This window comes from Monodon monoceros, unplaced genomic scaffold, assembly GCF_005190385.1.
Source record: "Monodon monoceros isolate NGI ecotype Baffin Bay Population unplaced genomic scaffold, NGI_Narwhal_1 Super_Scaffold_14, whole genome shotgun sequence".
NCBI lineage: Eukaryota > Metazoa > Chordata > Mammalia > Artiodactyla > Monodontidae > Monodon > Monodon monoceros.
Genome location: NW_021703770.1, coordinates 26,347,395 through 26,369,327, shown reverse-complemented (window position 1 = coordinate 26,369,327; position 21,933 = coordinate 26,347,395). Strand labels below are relative to the sequence as shown.

General features: G+C 37.7%; 1 long non-coding RNA gene across 1 annotated transcript; it reads right to left on the bottom strand.

The window, feature by feature from the left end:
• Positions 1–1,508: 1,508 nt before the first annotated feature.
• Positions 1,509–21,864, bottom strand: LOC114895671. Its single transcript, XR_003793603.1, has 3 exons — positions 21,817–21,864; positions 3,336–3,408; positions 1,509–1,588 (listed from the first exon to the last, which is right to left on the bottom strand). It is a non-coding gene; the product is annotated as an uncharacterized LOC114895671 (long non-coding RNA).
• Between the last annotated feature and the right edge of the window lie 69 nt (positions 21,865–21,933).

Genomic DNA, 21,933 nt, shown 5'->3' with positions numbered 1-21,933 from the left:
TAATGGTTAAAGGTTTTACTAGCTATTTATGAACTAAGTGAAAACCTGCAAGACTATTTTCCATTGTTTTAAATATACAGAGCAAATCTGATGTCTTATGTCCTCTACTCATATTGAATCAGGCTAGATTAAGGATAATAACCATAAATACCATTTCTAGCTACTAAATGAATTTATTCCTTACATTTTATGTTAGGTGGTATCATAATTGGGGCAACCAATACATTAAGATAGATTAGTTTTCACAAGTTTGACTTAACACGTTATATATCTCAAACTACAGTTAAATGCCGTAGACTCTTTTATTTTCAACGAATTCCAATGAGGCAAAAAGCACAAACAAAAAGCATAATTCCTCTGAGAATTTACAGTATGGAGATCTGTAATTCATGAGATTACTAATTTTAATTCCTACACAGGGATATTGTTTGATCTACTATTTCATTGAGAGGCTGGATTTTAGCTGTGAAATTTACCTGCAAAGTTGTTTTATAATAGAAAATAACATGCTTTTGCTTTCAGTATTACTATTGTAAGAAAAAAATAGACTAAAACCAGATTATTAAGGCCTCCTTTTTTTTCTTCCTAAGGACAGCAAGGTAAAATAAAGTCCAAATTCCAAAGTCCAAAGTAAAATAAAAATAGAGAGAAAGCATAGATTTGTGAAGGCACAAATCAGATTCAGAAACTTCTCCTGGCCTGAAGCATTACAACACACACAGCATGCAGGAGAGATCTTTAAGGGAGTCTGCCCTGTGTCATCAAGGGTCTAGATTACATCATCATTGATTTCATCTTCTCCATCTCCTAATTTTAATGGCTCTGCTTTCCCAAAGGCTGCTGTAATTTATCCCATGGGTTCTCAAAATAAGCAAAATTTAAAACAGAAACACTGCTTCTGTGTTGTCTTTATTGTCTTTGCCTTTTTTTGATACCACATCTATTTGCAGAGATAACAGTACCTTCTCCTCCAGTTCCAATGAAAATGCTCTTTATATATTCAGTTTTATCAATGAGATGAAGAATTTTTGTGATTTGTGAAATAAGACACAAATAATACATTTACTCTGCTTTACTGTAAAATTTAACCATAATGAATTTTGCTGAATTTATGAGACAAGAGATATATCCAAAATAAATTTGGATGAAATGTTTTGCAGCATGTGATAATTCAACTATAATTTTATTTTATTTTTCTTGCATCAGACTGGAGCAACCCTTCCGCAAACATATTTTTAAAATAAACAAAATTACGGTAGTTTTACTTTCTAATATGTTCACTCCTTCCGAGATTCACTGGGAAAGAGTAAAAAATCTTGAAGAGGGTAATGAGTCCCAGCTGAGAATCATGTGCCAAGATGCTCAATGACTTTTTTTTTCTTTAAAGACATAGATAATAAGGATAGGAAATAATTTTTAGCTATTAGGGAGTACTTCTTTAAAAAAAAGCAACTAGAAGTTCCACCTTGAAAATAAGTGAATTACCATTTCAAACTGCCTTACCTTATCTGAGAGTAGGAAGGGATTTAAGAAGTTAGCAGCAGTTCTCAAATGTATCTGTCATTCAGGTAGAAGTTGTCACTGGTCCCTGGTAAAAAGTTAAATTTACTTCTCAGGAACTGTTCTTTAGTGAATCCTTAATATTCTTTCAGTGTTAAAATAGCAGTTTTAAGATGGAATGATGTGAAGCTAAATTGTGGTTGTTACTTCTAATGTACTCACTTAGCAAAATAAAAAGTTGGCAACTGTGTATCAGTCCCCTTACCTTTGTCCTTGAAAGTTTACTGGTTCATAAAGCCCCAGATTGGTGAGCACTTTTCTAATAGAGCTTCTGTCTTTCCACAAATACTTATTGAGTCTCTGGGGACAGATCATGAACATGACACACAGGTGTCAAATAAAACGTAGAGTCTCAAGATAGACAAGTAAGTAATGATTGTAATACAGTGGAATAAGTGCTTTTAGGGAAATGGAAGTGCAGGGAATACTGGAGCATATGAGCAGGCCACCTAATCCTGATTTGGGGAAGTCAGGCAAGGATTTCTCTAGGAAAGAGATATAAAACATGACTAGTACATATGGGCTTTGTGAGCAAAGTATCTCCCTTGAGGTAACTAGGTACTTAGAAAAGCAAACCAAGGGGCTGCTTTATCACCATGGAATTAGAGCAAATGGCTATAATTAGAGCCTGTTAAACTTTGATGAAATAATCATGTCCCAGCCAGTACAACAGTGGCCAGATATTAATTTCTCTAGAGGCAAGGTAGTGGGATAAAATTTTTGAGGTAAGAAGTGATATTCTCTTTCTCCGTGTGTCTCTCTCTGTTTCTGTCTGTCTTTCTGAGAGTAAAACTTTCCTTATCCTCCTCCAGATCCTGAATCTTTGTCTCGGAAGAAGAGAGTATCTGGGGAGAAAACTGGGAGGGCAGGAACCTCATCTTTCTGGGTTTGGCTTCCAAAACCCACCAAAGAGGATACAAGTAGGTGTCTCTGGATAAATCACAAATAAGACAGCGCCTAGGGAATAAAGCACTGGGGATGTGGGGGAACTTTCCCTGAGACTAAAATATTGTTCTCACAGGGCTGGGGAGTAGAGGCAGGAGGGGTAGAGAGGAAGAGAATAGTCAAGGGGAGCTGATAAAAGCAGAATTTGGTGGTTCCCAAGGACAAAGCCATATATCCAGTCAGAACCTCAAGGAGGTGAGAGCACCCAGTAAAAAAAGGTTGGAAGGTATGCCTAGGGAGGGAATCTCAAATTCCCATGTGATCCAAAGGTAGTCAGGAGAGCCACAGGACCCGGAGGCACTTGTGGAGAGAAGCAAGGGCTGTATTGCTAACTAGGAGACTAGGCAGGCTTCCCAATGCCTTGAGACTACATAAGCGTGACTCATATATAACTGGTATGGCTGTAGTGGTTGATAAATTATCAAAGTACTTTATATTCATTGATAGGCATTTACCCAGAATGACCTACCCTCCCCAAACTAAAGGATTAATGCCTGGGATGGCAGAGGAACCTCCAGGATGCCACATAAGCGCTAAACCTGGCATCTGCATCCTTTCTGACTGGTTGGTATATTAGTTATCTCACGTTGCAAGACACTTTACTCCAAAAATTGGCAGCTTAAAGCAGTAATAACTATTTGTTGTCTCACAGCGTCTCTGTGGGTCAGGAATTTGGGAGCAGCTTAGCTGGGCTATTCTGGCTCATGGTATATCATGAGTTTGTAGTCACGAGGTCAGCTGGGTCTGCAGTCTTGACTGGCACAGGGGGACCAATCCTAAGATGTGTCACTCACATAGCTGGCAAGCTGGAGGAGGCCTCAGTTCCTCACCTTGTGGAGCTCTCTGTGAAGCTGCTTGGATGTCTTCAATGACATGGCATCTGCCTTCCCCAGAATGAGTGACCTAAGAGAGAGCAAGGCAGAGCTATAGTGTCTTTTATTACTTAGCCTTCAAAGACACACTCCATCATTCCTGAAGTATCCTACTGATGACAGGTAATCCCTATTCATTGGGAGAGAGACTACACAGGGTATAATAACTAGGAGGTGAAAATAATTGGGGGTCGTCTTTAAGGCTCCTACCACAGTCGGTGACCTTGTCCTATGGGTTGTTAAATATTTGGAATGTCACTTTCACACAAGTCAGAGTAGCCTTGAAAAAGGAGGAGGCAGAAGTGCAGGGCAAAGTCCAACCTGACTGAGATTAAATTTTTGTCTTCCTCCAAGAAAGGTACCTCAAACAGAAGCTGGGTTTTATAAAAATGTAAATTTTGTTCTTGCACACCTGAATTTGTGTACTGAGATTCATGGCTACTGTGTTCCATGTAACTGCTCCCTGAAAATAACTGCCAAAGTTTTCTTTGTTCACCACTCCTCTTCTATCGCTTTAATTCTTTCTTTAAAAGGTACAATCCTTCAATAACTTTGCTATTTAGAATGTGAATTTGGGAAGCACTCTGCCTCTTCCCATTAATAGTGATTTCATTATATCATTCCTTCTGGAAGCCCAGAATGTGGAGCACGTATAATGTCCTTCCTAGAAGGGCATCTGTGCAGCAAGGCAAATGCTAATTAGTGCTGCCTTGGCGTCAGAAGAAAGAAGGGCAGGTTGACAGTGAGGGTCATTGGATTTATGCACCATTCATATTTATTATCTGTTTTGGGGACAACCATTGATAAAATATGACATTGCTTAAGTTTATTAACAAAGAATCATCAATGATATAGTATGGCAGTTACCCAGTGAATTATCAAGGGGCATGTCTGAGTCCATGCCTTTGGAATTTTCTAGGACTTCATGGAGATCCTGAGTTGCAGAATTTTAGAAATGCTGCCCATTTTGAGAGTTATACTGTTATTCTTGGAAAGATGTTTAAAAATTCTAAGTTACTTGGATATATTTGGAATCTGGGTGAAAAGAGAAAGAAATATGAAGTTCTAGGTAATTTATCAATGGAAGCAGCATTAGTTCCCAACCCGAGAAAAGAATGAATAATTCCCCATTTGTGTCTCATAAAAAACAAGCAAAATTTCAAGCCTCTGTGGGCTGGATATATTTTACCATGTCTTCTCTTCAACACAAGTCAACCATTGCTGAGCCATTAATCATATACTAGAAAAAGACATTCTGTGGAGTTGAAATATAATTTCCATATGAAATATAGCTATGTTTAATAGCTTCTGAGCTATGTATGTCAAATAGCTTCTGAGTCTAGCTATTACTTCAGGAAAACACACAGCCCTACCTCTCATCAAAAATGGAAGCTCACACCCAGAATGAAAGAATAATAATAATGGCTACTGTGGCAGTTATGGTGGTGCAGTTAGAATCTCTCTTCAAGAAAGAACTTGCTATTCAGCTGCAAGGGGGGCAGGGAGCTGACAGCCTTTAGCTGCTAAAGGCTTCAGGATTTATCTCAGCTTCTGAGCTGAGGCAACACCCTTCAAGGCAGACCTCAGTCAATGACTGAACATGTCGGGGTCCTAAGGCCTGGATACTTCTGCCCACTGTAGTAAGACTGTTCTAATTGGTCATCTTTGCTCAGAAGCTTTTCTTATTGAGTGGGCTGACACTTGGTCAGATCTAAATCATGGCATGAGACTTGTTCTGTCCAATCCTGCTTCTTACTCTCCTTTCACATGTATCATATATGCATCATGGTCTGAAAGCATTCCCTACCCAATCTCACTTTCTTCACATGGAGTGTCCCCTAGTAAAACTCTTGCATTCCCATCTCAACATCTGCTTCTCAGAGGCCCAAAATGACACAGCTACTATTTATTAAGAACCTACTGTGTGAAGGAGTATATCATAGTGTGTTTGGGGAAGCTATTTAACCTCTCCTAACTGTTCTCTCATCTATAAAGTGGGGTTGTTGTAAAAATTAAATGAAATAATCTACAAAGAGTAATTTGTACAGGCCCTGGGATACAGCAAGTACTCAATAACTGGTATGTAACACTAAGAGTATTATTATGCCATATGCTAGAGTCTGTGTGAGAAATTTTTTATTACTTGTAATTCTTGTTAAATATCAAATATTATTGTGCTTATTTAACATATGAAGTAACTAGTGTTCACTGAAGTTAAAATAACTTGTTCAAATTACTTTATATACTTCAACCTGGGATTCAAACTCAGCAAGTTCTGTAGAAGACAGCAATGCACACGTATGCTAGCAAAGAATCTACTGCTGTTACCTAGAATGTAAAGGAGCTCCACACCCTCTATGGCATGGTATGTACAATCTGTAATTAATAAAAACTACTTTGGGGATTCATTCATAACTTTAAGTCTACTCTTAATTCCACCATGTATATGACATTAGAATCTAACAATGGGTGCTTAAACCAAGAATTGGTCAAAAAGCTCAGAATAGCAATATATAATGCCACTGCCACTGCCTGATGAATAATGATCAGTTATTTTATTTTTTGCGTTTTATTTTAATTTTTTGAATTTTATATTATTTTTTATACAGAAGGTTCTTATTAGTTACCTATTTTATACATATTAGTGTATATATGTCAATCCCAACCTCCCAATTCATCCCCCCGTGCCTACTTTCCCCCCTTGGTGTCCAAACGTTTGTTCTCTACATCTGTGTTTCTATTTCTGCCTTGAAAACCGGTTCATCTGTACCATTTTTCTAAGTTCCACATATATGCATTAATATACAATATTTATTTTTCTCTTTCTGACTTACTTCATTCTGTATGACAATCTCTAGGTCCATCCATGTCTCTACAAATGACCCAATTAAGTTCCTTTTTATGGCTGAGTAATATTCCCATTGTATATATGAACCACATCTTCCTTATCCATTCGTCTCTCGATGAGCATTTAGCTTGCTTCTATGACCCGGCTCTTGTAAATAGTGCCGCAATGAACATTGGGGTGCATGCGTCTTTTTGATTTATGGTTTTATCTGGGTACATGCCCAGTCGTGGGACTGCTGGGTCATATGGTAATTCTATTTTTAGCTACTTTAAAAAACCTCCATACTGTTCTCCATAGTGGCTGTATCAATTTACATTCCCAACAACAGTGCAAGAGGGGTCCCTTTTCTCCACACCCTCTGCAGCATTTGCTGTTTGTAGATTTTCTGATAATGCCCATTCTAACTGGTGTGAGGTCATACCTCACTGTAGTTTCGATTTGCATTTCTCTAATAATTAGTGATGTTGAGCATCTTTTCATGTTCCTCTTGGCCATCTCTACTCCTTCTTTGGAGAAATGTCTATTTAGGTCTTCTGCCCATTTTTTCATTGGTTTGTTTACTTTTTTAATATTGAGGTGCAGGAGCTGTTTATATATTTTGGAGATTAATCCTTGGTCCATTGATTCATTTGCAAATATGCTCTCCCATTCAGAGGGTTGGGTTTTCATCTTGTTTATAGCTTCCTTAGCTGTGCAAAAGCTATTAAATTTCATTAGGTCCCATTTCTTTTTACTTCCATTACTCTAGGAGGCAGGTCAAAAAAGATCTTGCTGTAATTTATGCCAAAGAGTGCTCTTCTTAGGTTTTCCTCTAAGAGTTTTATAGTGTCTGGTCTTACATTTAGGTCTTTAATCCATTTTGACTTTATTTTTGTGCATGGTGTTAAGCAGTGTTCTACATTCATTCTTTTACATATAGCTGTGCAGTTTTCCCAGCACCACTTACTGAAGAGACTGCCTTTTCTCCATTGTATATCCTTGCCTCCTTTGTTATAGATTAGTTGACCATAGGTGCATGGGTTTATCTCTGGGCTTTCTATCCTGTTCCATTGATCTATATTTCTGCTTTGGTGCCAGTACCATATTGTCTTGATGCCTGTAGCTTTGTAGTATACTCTGAAGTCAGGGAGTCTGATTCCTCCAGCTCCATTTTTTCTCTCAGTATTGCTTTGGCTATTCGGGGTCTTCTCTGTCTCCATACAAATTTTCAGTTTTTTTGCTCTACTTCTGTAAAAAATGCCATTGGGGAGTCAGCTCGACACACTACCAGTCCCTCCCATCAGGAAGCTTGCACAAGCCTCTTAGACAGCTTCATCCACCAGAAGGCAGACAGCAGAGGCAAGAAGAAATACAATCCTGCAGCTTGTGGAACAAAAACCACATTCACAGAAAGACAGACAATATGAAAAGGCAGAGGGCTATGTACCACATGAAGGAACACGATAAACCCCTCAAAAAACAACTAAATGAAGTGGAGATAGGCAACCTTCTGGAGAAAGAATTCAGAATAATGATAGTGAAGATGATCCAGGATCTCGGAAAAAGAATGTAGGCAAAGATCGAGTAGATGCAAGAAATGTTTAATAAAGACCTAGAAGAATTAAAGAACAAGCAAACAGAGATGAATAATACAATAACCAAAATGAAAACTACACTAGAAGGAATCAGTAGCAGAGTAACTGAGGCAGAAGAACGGATAAGTGACCTGGAAGACAGAATGGTGGAATTCACTACTGTGGAACTGAACAAAGAAAAAAGAATGAAAAGAAATGAAGACAGCCTAAGAGACTTCTGGGACAACATTAAATGCAACAACATTCGCATTATAGGGGCCTCAGAAGGAGAAGAGAGAGAGAAAGGACCTGAGAAAATATTTGAAGAGATTATAGTCGAAAACCTCCCTAACATGGGAAAGGAAATAGGCACCCAAGTCCAGGAAGCGCAGTGAGTCCCATACAGGATAAACCCAAGGAGAAACACGCCAAGACACATAGTAATCAAATTGTCAAAAATTAAAGACAAAGAAAAATATTGAATGCAGCAAGGGAAAAATGACAAATAACATACAAGGGAACTCCCATAAGGTTAACAGCTGATTTCTCAGCAGAAACTCTACAAGCCAGAAGGGAGTGGCATGATATACTTAAAGTGATGAAAGGGAAGAACCAACAACCAAGATTACTCTACCGGCAAGGATCTCATTCAGATTCGATGGAGAAATCAAAAGCTTTACAGACAAGCAAAAGCTAAGAGAATTCAGCACCACCAAACCAGCTCTACAACAAATGCTAAAGGAACTTCTCTAAGTGGGAAACACAAGAGAAGGAAAGGACCTACAAAAACAAACCCAAAACAGTTAAGAAAATGGTAATAGGAACATACATATAGATAACTACCTTAAACGTGAATGGATTAAATGCTCCAAACAAAAGACACAGGCTTGCTGAATGGATACAAAAACAAGACCCGCATATATGCTGTCTACAAGAGACCCACTTCAGACCTAGTGACACATCCAGACTGAAAGTGATGGGATGGAAAAAGATATTCCATGCAAATGGAAGTCAAAAGAAAGCTGGAGTAGCAACACTCATATCAGATAAAATAGACTTTAAAATAAAGAATGTTACAAGAGACAAGGAAAGACACTACATAATGATCAAGGGATCAATCCAAGAAGAAGATACAACAATTATAAGTATATATGCACCCAACATAGGAGCACCTCAGTACATTAGGCAACTGCTAACAGCCATAAAAGAGGAAATCGACAGTAATACAATAATAGTGGGGGACTTTAACACCTCACTTACATCAATGGACAGATTATCCAAAATGAAAACAAATAAGGAAACAGAAGCTTTAAATGACACAATATACCAGATAGATTTAATTGATATTTATAGGACATTCCATCCAAAAACAGAAGATTACACTTTATTCTGAAGTGCACACGGAACATTCTCCAGGATAGATCACATCTTGGGTCAAAAATCAAGCCTCACTAAATTTAAGGAAATTGAAATCATATCAAGCATCTTTTCTGACCACAACGCTATGAGATTAGAAATGAATTACAGGGAAAAAAATGTAAAAAACACAAACACATGGAGGCTAAACAATACATTCTAAATAACCAAGAGATCACTGAAGAAATCAAAGAGGAAATCAAAAAATCCCTAGAGACAAATGACAATGAAAACACGATGATCCAATACCTATGGGATGCAGCAAAAGCAGTTCTAAGAGGGAACTTTATGGCTATACAAGCCTACCTCAAGAAACAAGAAAAATCTCAAATAAACAATCTAACCTTACACCTAAAGGAACTAGAGAAAGAAGAACAAACAAAACCCAAAGTTAGCAGAAGGAAAGAAATCATAAATATCAGAGCAGAAATAAATGAAATAGAAACAAAGAAAACAATAGCAAAGATCAATAAAACTAAAAGCTGGTTCTTTGAGAAGATAAACAAAATTGATAAAATTTGATGATAGACTCATCAAGAAAAAGAGGGAGAGGACTCAAATCGATAAACACAGAAATGGAAAAGGAGAAGTTACAACAGACACTGCAGAAATACAAAGGATTCTAAGAGCCTACTACAAGCAACTCTATGCCAATAATATGGACAACCTGGAAGAAATGGACAAATTCGTAGAAAGGTAAAACGTTCCAAGACTGAAGCAGGAAGAAATAGAAAATATGAACAGACAAATTGCAAGTAATGAAATTGAAACTGTGATTAAAAATCTTCCAACAAACAAAAGTCCAGGACCAGTTGGCTTACAGATGAATTCTATCAAACATTTAGAGAACAGCTAACACTCATCCTTAAACTCTTCCAAAAAATTGCAGAGGATGGAACACTCCCAAACGCATTGTATGAGGCCACCATCAACCTGATACCAAAACCAGACAAAGGTACTAGAAAAAAAGAAAATTACAGACCAATATCACTGATGAATATAGATGCAAAACTCCTCAACAGAATACTAGCAAACAGAATCCAACAGCATATTAAAAGGATCATACACCATGATCAAGTGGGGTTTATCCCAGGAATGCAAGGATTCTTCAATATACGTAAATCAATCAATGTGATACACCATATTAACAAATTGAAGAATAAAAACCATATGATCATCTCAATAGATGCAGAAAAAGCTTTTGACAAAATTCAACACCCACCTATGATAAAAACTCACCAGAAAGTGGCACTATCTCAACATGATAAAGGCCATATATGACAAACCCAAAGCAAATATCATTCTCAATGGTGAAAAACTGAAAGCATTTCTTCTAAGATCAGGAACAAGACAAGGATGTCCCCTCTCACCACTATTATTCAACACAGTTTTGGAAGTCTTAGTCATGGCAATCAGAGATGAAAAAGAAATAAAAGTAGTACAAATTGGAAAAGAAGAGTAAAACTGTCACTGTTTGCAGATGACATGATATTATACATAAAGAATCCTACAGATGCCACCAGAAAACTACTAGAGCTAATCAATGAATTTTGTAAAGTTGCAGGATACAAAATTAATGCACAGAAATCTCTTGCATTCCTATACACTAATAATGAGAAATATGACAGAGATATTAAGGAAACACTCCCATTTCCCACTGCAACAAAAAGAATAAAATACCCAGGAATAAACCTACCTAGGGAGACAAAAGACCTGTATGCAGAAAACTATAAGACACTGATGAAAGAAATTAAAGATGATACCAACAGATGGAGAGATATACCATGTTTTTGGACTGGAAGAATCAATATTGTGAAAATGACTATACTACCCAAAACAATCTACAGATTCAATGCCATCCTTATCAAATTACCAATGGCATTTTTTACGGAACTAGAACAAAAAGTCTTAAAATTTGTATGGAGACACAAAAGACCCTGAATAGCCAAAGCAGTCTTGAGGGAAAAAAAAGAAGCAGGAGGAATCAGACTCCCTGACTTCAGACTATACTACAAAGCTACAATCATCAAGACAATATGGTACTGGCACAAAAACAGAAACATAGATCAATGGAACAAGATAGAAAGCCCAAAGATAAACCCATGCACCTATGGTCAACTAACCTATGACAAAGGAGGCAAGGATATACATTGGAGAAAAGACATTCTCTCCAATAAGTGGTGCTGGGAAAACTTGACAGCTACATGTAAAATAATGAAATTAGAACACTCCCTAACACTATACACAAAAATAAACTCAAAATGGATTTCAGACCTAAATGTAAGACTGGACACTATAAAACTCTTAGAGGAAAACATAGGAAGAACACTCTTTGACATAAATCACAGCAAGATCTTTTTTGATCCACCTCCTAGAGTAATGGAAATAAAAACAAAAGGAAACAAGTGGGAACTAATGAAACTTCAAAGCTTTTGCACAGCAAAGGAAACCATAAACAAGACGAAAAGACAACCCTCAGAATGGGAGAAAATATTTGGAAACGAATCAACAGACAAAGGATTACTCTCCAAAATATATAAACAGCTCATGCAGCTCAATATTAAATAAACAAACAACCCAATCCAAAAATAGGCAGGAAACCTAAATAGACATTTCTCCAAAGAAGACATACAGATGGCCAAGAAGCATATGAAAAGCTGCTCAACATCCCTAATTATTAGAGAAATGCAAATCAAAACTACAGTGAGGTATCAGCTCACACCAGTTAGAATGGGCATCATCAGAAACTCTACAAACAGCAAATGCTGGAGAGGGTGTGGAGAAAAGCGAACCCTCTTGCACTGTTGTTGGGAATGTAAATTGATACAGCCACTATGGAGAACAGTATGGAGGTTCATTAAAAAATAAAAATAGAATTAACATATGATCCATCAATCCCACTACTAGGCATATACCCTGAGAAAACAATAATTCAAAAAGACACATGCACCCCAATGTGCACTGCAGCAGTGTTTACAATAGCCAAGTCATCGAAGCTACCTAAATGCCCACCGACAGATGAATGGATCAAGAAGTTGTGGTACATATATACAATGGAATATTACTCAGCTGTAAAAAGGAACGAAATTGGGTCATTTGGTGAGACGTGGATGGATCTAGAGACTGTCACACAGAGTGAAATAAGTCAGAAAGAGAAAAAATAATATCGTATATTAACACACGTATGTGGAACCTAGATAAATGGTACAGATGAACCGGTTTGCAGGGCAGAAGTTGAGACACAGATGTAGAGAACAAATGTATGGAAACCAAGGGGGGAAACCGCAGAGGGATGGGGATGGTGGTGTGATGAATTGGGTGATTGGGATTGTCATGTATACACTGATGTGTATAAAATTGATGACTAATAAGAACCTGCTCTATAAAAAAAATTAAATTAAATTAAAAAATTTATAAAATGTCATTGCTAATTTGATAGGGATTGCACTGAATCTGTATATTGCTTTGGGTCGTATAGTCATTGTCACAATATTGATTCTTCCCATCCAAGAACATGGTATATCTCTCCATCTGTTTGTGTCATCTTTGGTTTTTTTTTTTTTTTTTTTTGTGGTACGCGGGCCTCTCACTGTTGTGGCCTCTCCTGTTGCGGAGCACAGGCTCCGGACACGCAGGCTCAGTGGCCGTGGCTCATGGGCCTAGCTGTTGCACGTCATGTGGGATCTTCCCTGACCGGGGCATGAACCCGTGTCTCCTGCATCATCAGGCGGACTCTCAACCACTGCGCCACCAGGGAAGCCCCGATTTCCTCTTTTATAGGTGTTAGCATTTCCCTTCTGTATTGAGGTGCTCCTATGTTGGGTGCATATATATTTATAATTGTTATATCTTCTTCTTGGATTGATCCCTTGATCAGTATATAGTGTCCTTCCTTGTCTCTTGTAACATTCTTTATTTTAAAGTCTATTTTATCTGCTATGAGTATTGCTCTTCCAGATTTCGTTTCATTTCCATTTGCATGGAATATCTTTTTCCATCCCATCACTTTCAGTCTGTATGTGTCTGTAGGTCTGAGTTAGTTTGGTGGTGCTGAATTCTCTTAGCTTTTGCTTGTCTGTAAAGGTTTTAATTTCTCCATCGAATCTGAGTGAGATCCTTGCCGGGTAGAGTAATACTGGTTGTAGCTTCTTCCTTTTCATCACTTTAAATATATTGTGCCACTCCCTTCTGGCTTGTAGAGTTTCTGCTGAGAAATCAGCTGTTAACCTTATGGGAGTTCCCTTGTATGTTATTTGTCATTTTTCCCTTGTTGCTTTTAATAATTTTTGTCTTTAATTTTTGTCAATTTGATTAGTATGAGTCTTGGCGTGTTTCTCCTTGGGTTTATCCTGCTTGGGACTCTCTGTCCTTCTTGGACTTGGGTGGTTATATTCTTTCCCATATTAGTGAAGTTTCTGACTATAATCTCTTCAAATATTTTCTCTAGTCCTTCCTCTCTCTGTTCTTCTTCTGGGACCCCTATAATGTGATTTGTGGTGCATTTGATGTTGTCCCAGAGGTCTCATAGGCTGTCTTCATTTCTTTTCATTCTTTTTTCTTTATTCTGTTCCACTGCAGTGAATTACACCATTGTATTTTCCAGGTCACTTATCCATTCTTCTGCCTCTGTTACTCTGCTATTGATTCCTTCTAGTGTATTTTTCATTTCAGTTATTGTATTGTTCATCTCTGTTTGTTCTTTAATTCTTCCAGGTGTTTGTTCTTTAATTTTTGTAGGTCTTTGTTAAACATTTCCTACATCTTCTTGATCTTTGCCTTCATTCTTTTTCTGAGGTCCTAGATCATCTTCACTATCATTATTCTGAATTCTTTTTCTGGAAGACTCCCTATGTCCACTTCACTTAGTTGTTTTTCTGGGTTTTTTTCTTGTTCCTTCATCTGGTACATAGTCTTCTGCCTTTTCATTTTGTCTACCTTTCTGTGAATGTGGTTTTTGTTCCACAGGCTGCAGGACTGTAGTTCTTCTTGTTTCTGCTGTCTGCCCTCTGGTGGATGAGGCTATCTAAGAGGCTTGTGCAAGCTTCCTGATGGGAGGGACTGGTGGTGGGTAAAGCTGGGTGTTGTTCTGGTGGGCAGAGCTCAGTAAAACTTTAATGCACTTGTCTGCTGATGGGTGGGGCTGAGTTCCCTCCATGTTGGTTGTTTGGCCTGAGGCGATCCAGTACTGCAGGCTACAGGCTCTTTGCTGGGACTTGTGGCAGACTCTTGGAAGGCTCATGCCAAGGAATACTTCCCAGAACCTCTGCTGTCAGTGTCCTTGTCCCCATGGTGAGCCACAGCACCACCCCCACCCCACTGCCACGGCCTCTGCAGGAAACCTTCCAACACTAGCAGGTAGGTCTGGTTCAATCTCCTACGGGGTCCCTGCTCCTTCCGTTGGTCCTGTTGTGCACACTACTTTGTGTGTGCCCTCCAAGAGTGGAGTCTCTGTTTCCCCCAGTCCTGTCGAAGTGCTGCAGTCAATTCCCGCTATCCTTCAAAGTCTGATTCTCTGGGAATTCCTCCTCCCATTGCCGGACCCACAGGTTGGGAAGCCTGACACGGGGCTCAGAACCTTCACACCAGTGGGTGGATTTCTGTGGTATTCTGTGGTATAATTGTTCTCCAGTTTGTGAGTCACCCACAGAGCAGTTATGGGGTTGGATTTTATTGTGATTGCGCCCCCTTGTACCATCTCATTGCGCTTCTCCATTGTCTTTGGATGTGGGGTACCTTTTTTGGTGAGTTCCAGTGTCTTCCTGTTGATGATTGTTCAGCAGTTAGTTGTGATTCCAGTGCTCTCGCAAGAGGGAGTGAGCGCACATCTTTCTACTCTGCCATCTTGAATGAATCACTATCAACTGCTGATGCCAACGCTTTTCCTCCCAACACTGGGAAGCTGACTGATTGCATCACTAAGTCCTCTTGTTACTGACCAAACTTGAGTCTGCTCAGCCATGTGCAGTAAAGCCAGTCTAATGACAGTGAGTTGTGGTGAAGGTAAGTGCAGTGTTTATTATAGGGAGCCAAGCGAGGAATTCAGGAGAGCTAGTGCTCAAAAAGCCTGAACTCTAATCAGTTATTTTTGTAGAATGGCTCCCAATTTGGGTTTGATTGATGTTTTCTCATGATTAGATTGAGGTTATGTTTAATATTCCATAATCTTGCTATTGCTAGAAAAATTACATCAACTGAAATCACTCCCCCTCTGCCTGTCCCTGCTCCCACCCCACCCACATGACCAATGTTCAAGCCCATTATCAAAAGATGCAAAAGAAATAATAATAGAAACATCATGAGCAGATGAAGGTAAAACATTATAATGCTGAAAGAATTTCTAGTAAGGTGGCAGCAATCTGAACCAAATGGCAGCTTTTGCAGCATACCTATATTATTCCTTACTTCATAGTTTTAAGATAAAAAATTCCAAGTACAATTTTAAAAATTATGGTACGTAACGTTTTCAAAAAGTTCGTATTATGCTGTTTCCTCAGGAATGAGGTGGTGCTGGATGTCGTTGGTGGAATGGATTTAGGGGGTGGGCAGTTTTCTTAGAGACATGCTGCCAGGAAATCAGTCTCTTTCCCAAGTAAATCCATGAGGTTGATTAAATAAGCCCTCCTATATGTAAAAAAGCACATGATTTATCATCTGAAGGGTAATATGGCCACATTATGCCTCATGTGGCCATATTATTGGCCTTTAAGCCAACTTTAGCCAAGAGTGGTCAGCATGACCTTACAAAGAAAAAGATGACAATTAAAGATGACCTTGTGGCCTGGTGGCAAGGGTAATATACCTCAGAACTACAGATCTGAGCAAATCAAACCACCAAAGAGAGGGATAGTTGAAGAATGAAAATTACATCTGCAACAGAATAATATGTAATAATAAATGCATAAGTTAACATTCAGTATATTTTTGTGTGAGTTTTGTTTATTGTAAATAAATACTCTTAACGTTTTTCAAGTAAAGAATTCAGTTATAGTTCAATTGCAGAAAATGGAGTCTAGATGAGCTCTAGAGACCATCAAGTCACAGTAATAGTACATAGAGACTCCCAGATGTTTGGTACCCAAAAGGGATGTTTACAAAAACACATTTTTGCAAAAGGACTGTTATATTTGCACAGATGTATGTGTGTATCAGAACACAAAATGCACTTTGGGGAAATTAAATAACTATTGTTTGAAAAAGTGGACTTTTAAGTATGGTTATAAATCTCAAAAAGAAATAGCTCTAATTTATTGCCCATCTAGGAGAAATTCTGGGTGTACTCTTTCTGGATGTACTTTCCTCTTCATTCTTACAACTATGGCACAGGGGAGTAATTATCAGTTTGTGAATTCTACTGTGAAAGGACCTAAGTGATTTCACTGGAAATCTTTCCCAGAGCCTTTCCTTTGCTTTTGAAAATAATATAATTGGATGTGAAATGAAGGGCTGGCACATTTTATAACATATATATTGCAAATTACGGCAGACTTGAAAGAACTAGAAGTGCCTAAATGCTATGGTTGTGCCAGTAATGGAGGCATAGGTTCTTGGGTTTTGTGGGAATGTATTAAATTACAGAACCTTTTAAAAATGTAATAAAAAACAATGTTCATAAGGTTCCTAAAACAACTCTATATTAATCTGGCTTTTGGTAAATAAAACTCTAAGGAAAACTTCCTTCCAAATGTGAACGTGTCACAGTAAAAATATATTGACATGGAAGGAATGAAGATGAAATAAGTAATATTTTCCCTTAAACACAAAGGGATTATAGTTATGATTCACTAATTAGAAACAATAACATGATTTAAAAGCTATGATGAATTTTATATGAGAGTTGTAGTAGACCAATTTATTTTGATGGATAATTGTCAGAGTAGTAAATTGAGGTTATAAACTGGGCTACATAATGTAGGATATTTGAATTCACTATGATTAAGACAGAACAAAGCAGCCAGTAGATTCTAAATAAACGATTTGATGACTATGTTGAATATTGCAAAAATCAATTAACATGGTATTATGCTTTGTCCTGTTAAATAATGTCCATTTTATAAAAGCCATAAAGCTTATTAAATTTAAGAAGTTGCTTTAGTCTTTCATAATGTCTGAAGACATTAATTAAGTAAACCATGAGCATAAAAAAGAAGCATTCTAAAGCGCTTTGTGGGCCAATCTGGCTTGATAAATAATCAAAGCTTATCCCATCTTAAAGAAAATGTGGAATTACTCAAAGTTATTCATTTTTGACCATAATTCATTCTGATGTATTATTATTCTAACTTTTCAAACATGATTTTGTAGGACAAAAAATGGAAATCATAAGATAGCTTCACATTTAAAAAAAGCATATAATAGATCACATTCATGTGCCTTTTTCATTCTGCTGTTGAGATCATTAATGAAATAGTAATTCCCATGGTGTTGGACATGGCATAATCTACTATTTGGCTGCTGGGATAGTTTCCTGATATTTGTCACCAATATTGGGCAGTTGTTCAATCAGATAAAGAGGATTAAATATTTTTAATGTGTACAAATGAAAACTCTCTTTTTCAAAGGAATGAGAAGGTGAGAGGTAAAACTTTGAGAACATTTGTAAAGGTGGATTTACAGAAAGTATGCTTGATGTTTATGTTGCCAAGGTTATGGTTTTACCTATAGAAGGTATTTTTTAATTTACTTTATAATTACATTATAAAATGTTAAAGAAGAATACAGAAGTTTTGTCACTGACATGCCAGATTTTTCCTGAGTCTGTCTGAGGAAAGCAAGTTTTACTGGACAACTGAAATGTTATAAAATATGAACAGTCACTGTCCTCGCTTCAGAGAGTACTATTGGTGACAAACATTTTTCCTGTAAATATTTCATCTTTCACCTATGAACTAAACATCTCATCTCCACCCTATGAATTTCCCATCTTTTTTACCTACTAGTAGTAAGCACTTGAGCAAATAATTTCATTTCAGGGCCTCATTAGGAAATGCATACAATGTTCATTAGTGTTTTTCAAAATATGGGTCATTACCCCATTTGTGGGTCACAACTAATATTTTTATAAAATAAAATGGAATTGACTCAATTTGAATAGAAAATATAGAGAACAAGACACAGTAAAAGGCTTGTTTGCAAATTTTGTTTTAGTTTTAAATATCTGTATGCACAGTGTGATATAAAGTGTATTCCTTAATATAAGATGTAGGCAAAAAAGTTTGACAAATACTGTTCTAAAGAATCATAAGTTCCTTCTAACTCTAAAATGAAATTATTCTAGTTTTCAGCTCAAAAACTCTGATATTGACCTCTTTTAACCTTATGTCATATGGTTTATTGCCTGACAGACAACAGTAGCCAGCTATTGGGCTGGCCAAAAAGTGCCTTCGATTTTTAAGTAAAAATAAAAAACACATTTTTCATTTTCACCAAGACTTTTATTGAAAAAAGTATTCACCCTTTTGTTCCACTACCTTCTGCCATTTTTCAGGCAACTTCATAATTTCATCTTCCCAATACTTTTTTTATCTTTTTGAGCAAAGAACTGTTCCAGGTGCCTTTTACGGTCTTCCAGGGAATTGAAATTTTTTCCTTTAAGAGAATTTTGTAAAGACCAAAATAAATGGAAATCTGAAGGTACTATGTCTGGTGAATATGGCAGATGAATGAGAACTTCCCAGGCAAGCTAAGTTTTTGCCTGGTGATCAAAGAAACATGCAGTCTTGCGTTATCCTGATGGAAGGTTATGCGTTTTCTGTTGACTAATTCCGAATGCTTTTTTCTAGTGCTGATTTCAGTTGGTCTAACTGGGAGCAGTACTTTTTGGAATTAATCATTTGGTTTTCTGGAAGGAGCTCATAATAGAGGACTCCTTTCCAATCCCACTATATACACAACATCACCTTCATTGGATGAAGACCAGCCTTTGGTGTGGTTGGTGGTGGTTCATTTCGCTTGCCTCACAATCTCTTCTGTTCCACGCTCTTGTACAGTATCCACTTTTCATCGCCTGTCACAATTTGTCTTAAAACGGAACGTTTTCATTACATTTAAGTAGAGAATCACATGCGGAAATATGGTCAAGAAGCTTTTTTTTGCTTAACTTATGTGGAATCCAACCATCAAAGCGATGAACATAACTAGGCAGGTGCAAATGATTTTCAACACTTGATTTGGACATTTTGAGTATGTTGGCTATCTCCGCCGTGGTATAACACTGATGGTTCTCAATTAATGTCTCAATTTGATCGCTATCAACTACAACGGGTCTACCTGCCTGTGGAACATCATCCAGTGAGAAATCTCCAGCATGAAACTTCACAAACACTTTTGACATGTTCAATCACTCACAGTACCTTCTCCGTACACTGCACAAATCTTTTTTTGCATTTCAGTTGCGTTTTTACCTTTTAGAAATAATATGCCGAAAATGTTGCTTTTTTCCTTCCATCTTCAATGTTAAAATGGCTACAAAAAATTCACCTATTTTGATAAGTCTTTTTTAAAATGCATGCTGATGTGACAGCTGTCATGTGCAATCTAACAAAATTCTTTCAATGAAGTTAAAGACAACTAAGTGCTACTAGAGCCATCTTATGGAAAAAAACGAACGAACCTTTTGGCCAACCCAATACAAGGGCATTTAGTTAAAGTGAGTGAAAAATATTTACTCCCTTAATTAGTTGTACTCGTTACAGCCACTGTAAGTCATTAAAAGACAACTTCTTGGGCTTTCACACACTCTGGGTAAATGCCAGACCTAAGGCAGATAGGAGTTTGCCATGTTTGAGAAATAGAAATAGGTGAGAATGGTAGGTATCTAGTGAAAAAAGACAATGGTAGGAGATGAAGTAAATCATGGTAAAGTGTTTAGAGTATATTTTTACTGCCAGAGGAGCCATTTGAAAGCTGTAAGCAGAGGACTTCTGTGGCCTTTTTAAGACCAGTAGGATTGCTGTATAGAAAATAGATTTTTACACAGCAAGAATGAAACTAAGAAGGTTAAAAGACTATGACAGTCATTCAGGTGAGAGATGGTTGTGGCTTCTATTAAGGTAGTAGCAGTGGAGATGAAAAAAAAATAGATGGATTTTGGGAAAGTTTTGGAAGCATACAATACAGAATTTGCTAATAGACTGGATATAGGGGGCTTGGCAAAGAAGGGAATCAATGATAGTTCCTAGAATTTTAGTTGTGATGGGGAAGAGCAAGTTGGGGGGCATGGTGGCAGGAATCCAGATTTCTGTTTGGGAGATGTTAACTTTGAGATACATTTTAGGCATCTAAATGAACATGTCAAGAAAGTAGAACTGGGTTTCATGGGAGAAGTAAGGGCTGCTGGATTTTATGCATTTGGGCATCATCAACATATCAACAGTATTTATAGCCACAGGACTGCTACTTCCATAAGAGTGTCATGCAGTGTCTCTTTTAGTCTTGATAACAATTCAAGGGAGATATTTTCTTTTTATATCGATATGATTAGCTTCTTTCTATATCTGATCAACTCCTATGCTCAGAGATACATAGGCTAACTGTCAAGCAGCTACTAAATGGTGGAGCCTGGATTCAGATCTGTCTGACAGAGTTCTTGTTCTTTCCATTACACCAGGTTGTTTTACTGAAGTATTAGAATATGTGAATTTCTGAGTGGAGGGTTTTAAATTTTTTTGAATGAAGGTTTTTTTTTTTTTAAAAGGTCTGTCTAGTCTAGAGAGAATGAACTTCATTCAGAATCTAATCCAAGTTTATAAATTCAGTAGTCTTTTCTATCCTTATGCAACTTCCCTTGGGCAGGTGCCACTGATAGTTCCTTTTTTTTTTTTTCTTTTTAACTCTACTCCTTTGGCATGTGGGATATGACTCTCTGTTTTCCTTTTTCCTCATATGTTGATTTTCTTTTCTTCACTGACCCTTAAGTATACGTGTTATGCAGGAATTTTTAGCCTTCTTTCTTAACTTTACATATTCCCCCTTTACATTTTTATGTTCTCATTGCTTCAAATACTAAATATACCCTTATGACCCTCAAATTTTTTGCTTCCACTCCAGACATTTTTTCCCTAGCTCTATCCAACCAGGTCCAAAGGTTTCTGAAAGCAATTAGCCTGGAGGCTCCCCCGTGCGAATAAAGAGGAGCGAAGTGTAGGGGCTGTGATTAATTCATCTACTTATAATCATTTACATATCGTCTGCTTTTATGGAGTTTAAAAAATAGACTGGCAAGCAGACAGTGATCCACGGGGAGCGTTAACTAAGGGTTTGGATTGGCACGAAGCCATTCATGTGAACATAAAGAAGTCCTCGGCCACAGGAACATAATTTGCAAAGCAGAATTCTGCTTAATTCCTCAAAGAGATTTAACCAGAAAATTTTGAAGTGTATCAGTTCAGCCGAACATTAAAAAGGAAATCGAAGGCGAATCCCATCATGGAAGGAGGAAAGTTGGGGACAGATAACGGGTTCGCGCAGAACTTTGCATTGCAGCAGGTCATGAAGAGAACAAGGTACCGATTAGGAAGTGGGAAGAGAATGAATACACCTATGCAGAAAAAAGTGAAAAGCCGGGAGTGGCACACATTAAAGACCCAGAATTTGCTAAGAATCCACGGTAAAATAGACATCTCACCCCAAACCGGCTTCGGCGGCTCCCGCTCCAGCGGCTCCGGCTCCAGCGGCTCCGCCCCCGCGTCCTCACAGACCTTAACGCGCGGCGCACCGCCCAGCTCGTCCCGCCCCCTTTCCC